Here is a 4,364-nt window from a genome sequence, read left to right as displayed (position 1 = left end):
TGTGAGTCGCTCCCACCTCCGCCAGCAGAGGGAGCATACCTGCTGGTTCCAACTCAACCGCCCTGGGAGGACTGGGTGTCGCTCCCACCACCACCAGCAGAGGGAGCATACCTGCTGGTGCCACCTCCGTCTCCGTGGGAGGACGACATGTCGCTCCCACCACCACCACCAGCAGAGGGAGCATGCCTGCTGGTTCCGCTTCCACCACCGCCAGCAGAGGGAACATGCCTGCTGGTTTCCCTGTTGCAGCCAGAAGGGGAGGCGCCCCTGCCACCTTCGCTGCCAGAAGGGGAGGAAGCCCTGCCGCCTTCGCAGCCTGAAGGGGAGGAAGCCCTGCCGCCTTCGCAGCCTGAAGGGGAGGAAGCCCTGCCACCTTGGCAGCCTGAAGGGGAGGAAGCCCTGCCGCCTTGGCAGCCTGAAGGGGAGGAAGCCCTGCCGCCTTCGCAGCCTGAAGGGGAGGAAGCCCTGCCGCCTTCGCAGCCTGAAGGGGAGGAAGCCCTGCCACCTTGGCAGCCTGAAGGGGAGGAAGCCCTGCCACCTTGGCAGCCTGAAGGGGAGGAAGCCCTGCCGCCTTCGCAGCCTGAAGGGGAGGAAGCCCTGCCGCCTTGGCCGCCTGAAGGGGAGGAAGCCCTGCCGCCTTGGCCGCCAGAAGGGGAGGAGCCCCTGCCACCTTGGCAGCCTGAAGGGGAGGAGCCTTGGCCGCCAGAAGGGGAGGAGCCCCTGCCACCTTGGCCGCCAGAAGGGGAGAAGCCCCTGCCGCCTTGGCTGCCAGAAGAGGAGGAGCCCCTGCCGCCTTTACCGTCAGGAGGAGAGGAGCAGGAGCTACCTCTACCTCCTCCACCACCACCATTGGGAGAAGTGGAGCTCCTGCTGCCGCCTTCATGGCCAGGGGCTCCCATCCCGCCGTCGGCATCGCCTAGGGTCGCCTGTGTCTCCCTTGCATCTCCTAGGGTTGCTGCCGGTCCTGCGTCGCCTCCCGAGGGTCCGCTGCCGCTGCCGTCGCCTCCCGAGGGTCCACCGTCACCTGGGGTCGCCTGAGGTCAGGAGACCAGCTCCCCCTGCCTCACTTTCGCGGCAGGAGAGAGTGTGGAGGGAGCCCCGGAAGACGGAGCAGCCGACCACGAAGAATTGGGGGGTGCCGGAGATTCCACCATGGCCACCCCCCGGAAACAACTTGCTTCCCCCTCTTCCGGGACTTTGAGACTGAGGGGGGAGGTGGCCGTTGGGGCCATGTGTGCGTTGCACAAGGGGGGGATATGTAACAGGGCGAGCAGCCCTGTACATGGTTTATTTATTTTTAGATCGGGGTCTCCCCCTCCGCCCCTGTGCAGTGTATTTATTTTGTATTATTTTTATTGTATTGTATTTATGTCGGCGAGTGCCGTATTTGTTATTGTTTTGATTAAATGACGGCGTAGCCGGTTTGTTTTGTTTAGCCCCATCCACAACATAATTAATTAAAACTCGTGCAGAAGGTGGCCATCTCCCGAATGAATTAAGTGATTTAATTTGTTGCTAATCGGGAGATGGTCACCTGTTATAAAAAGCCTGCATCTCTCTAGCTCGTGGTGGGTGTTGTAGGTGCGGAGAGAGCAAGACGGAGATTGAAAACGAAACTAAAAGAAAATAACATAGGAACAGTGAAGGCAAGCTGCCCAGCCTGACCTGTGTTTGATTTATTTTGTGTTCGTGATTTGTTTTTGTTTACCCTTTTATTTTGCTCTGTTTGAATATTTTATTTATTTTTTGTTTGCTTTAAATAAAACGGCGCCCGCGCCACTGCACCATACCTTTTTGTTTTTGTTGTCCCTTCTTCTGCCGTGACGTCAGACCCTCAGCCATTCCTGTCACAGTGACCTTAATGTTTTAAAGTAATGCTGGATTTTGTTTGTTGTTTTTCCCATTTCCGCATGCATGACATCCCTGTACAGTGCAAACCTGTTTGAGGATCCATTGCTCCTGATCCAATCTAAATCAATCTGCATGCTGTTTGGATTAATAGACTTCTCTTCTCCTAGACAGGCAGCACAAATAGTGGAGCCGAGCAGTAAAGCAATAAAGTAAAACACTTCACAACAGTTCAGTGTAAAATCAATGCAAAGTTTATTAGTGGCTTCTGAACAGTGAAATGTGTAAAGGTGTTCTCTTTTAATAGCATGATCTACACTTCACACTGTCTTACAGGATGCAATTGATACACAATATATAAAGATTTAAACATTCTACTGTAATGGCAGTGCTGATATATATGTACAGCTCAGACAAAAGTTTAGCATCACCTAGAATTTGTTGGTATAGTTAAAAACAAAACAAAAAAAAACAACTATATGAACATAATTCAGAACTTTTATTTAACATTGTGAAATCAAAGAAACTACACAAGGATATCACAAGTGTCTACTGAATGCCATAATAGTAGTACAGTACTTCATCATAGATTTCAAAATGTCACTTTTTCATTCAGTATATGGAAAACTACAAAGCAGTGTGTAATTCAATGTGTTCATGTAACATTATTCAGCAGATTTCATTCGAATTTATGAAGCAAAATTAGTTCATTCCACAGAGTGAGGCAAAACCTTTAGCCAGAGTTGTAGTCTATTTCTAATAGACTTATCTGTGCTTTTTAATACGTAAAGTGAAAATGTCTAAATTGCAACACAATGAATGCAAAGAGATTCTGAGTCCTAATAAATTCATAGAAAAAAAATGTAAAAACAATAAAACAGTGTTATGCGTATAAGGTTTATCATCTTGTTATCTGATCTAAAACAAAACCCCTGAGTCGTGGGCCAGGCTTGTTCTCAGCTGCGTCCCCAGGGTGTTCAAAGCCCAGCTCAGGACACTGGAAATGCAGCTGAACTCACACACTGAGAACAAGCAGGCAGCAGAGAAGACTGAGCCCACACTCCAGGGCTTACATCATGATACACTAGCAAAGGAATTCCATGATACAGAGGGAATTCCATTTCTCATTTCATGAAGACTGAGCCCACACTCCAGGGCTTACATCATGATACACTAGCAAAGGAATTCCATTTCTCATTTCATGAAGACTGATCCCACACTCCAGGGCTTACATCATGAGACACTAGCAAAGGAATTCCATTTCTCATTTCATGAAGACTGAGCCCACACTCCAGGACTTACATCATGAGACACTAGCAAAGGAATTCCATTTCTCATTTCATGAGGACTGAGCCCACACTCCAGGGCTTACATCATGATACACTAGCAAAGGAATTCCATGATACAGAGGGAATCCCATTTCTCATTTCATGAAGACTGAGCCCACACTCCAGGGCTTACATCATGATACACTAGCAAAGGAATTCCATTTCTCATTTCATGAAGACTGAGCCCACACTCCAGGGCTTACATCATGATACACTAGCAAAGGAATCCCATTTCTCATTTCATGAAGACTGAGCCCACACTCCAGGGCTTACATCATGAGACACTAGCAAAGGAATTCCTTTTCTCATTTCATGAAGACTGAGCCCACACTCCAGGGCTTACATCATGAGACACTAGCAAAGGAATTCCATTTCTCATTTCATGAAGACTGAGCCCACACTCCAGGGCTTACATCATGATACACTAGCAAAGGAATCAAATTTCTCATTTCATGAAGACTGAGCCCACACTCCAGGGCTTACATCATGAGACACTAGCAAAGGAATTCCATTTCTCATTTCATGAAGACTGAGCCCACACTCCAGGGATGACATCATGAGACACTAGCAAAGGAATTCCATTTCTCATTTCATGAAGACTGAGCCCACACTCCAGGGCTTACATCATGATACACTAGCAAAGGAATTCCATTTCTCATTTCATGAAGACTGAGCCCATACTCCAGGGCTTACATCATGATACACTAGCAAAGGAATTCCATTTCTCATTTCATGAAGACTGAGCCCACACTCCACGGCTTACATCATGATACACTAGCAAAGGAATTCCATTTCTCATTTCATGAAGACTGAGCCCACACTCCAGGGCTTACATCATGATACAGTAGCAAAGGAATTCCATGATACAGAGGGAATCCCATTTCTCATTTCATGAAGACTGAGCCCACACTCCAGGGCTTACATCATGATACACTAGCAAAGGAATTCCATTTCTCATTTCATGAAGACTGAGCCCACACTCCAGGGCTTACATCATGATACACTAGCAAAGGAATCCCATTTCTCATTTCATGAAGACTGAGCCCACATTCCAGGGCTTACATCATGATACACTAGCAAAGGAATTCCATTTCTCATTTCATGAAGACTGAGCCCACACTCCAGGGCTTACATCATGATACACTAGCAAAGGAATCCCATTTCTCATTTCATGAAGACTGAGCCCAC

The sequence above is a fragment of the Acipenser ruthenus genome, chromosome 51, assembly GCF_902713425.1.
Source record: "Acipenser ruthenus chromosome 51, fAciRut3.2 maternal haplotype, whole genome shotgun sequence".
NCBI classification, from domain to species: Eukaryota; Metazoa; Chordata; class Actinopteri; order Acipenseriformes; family Acipenseridae; genus Acipenser; species Acipenser ruthenus.
This window is presented reverse-complemented; position numbering follows the sequence as displayed.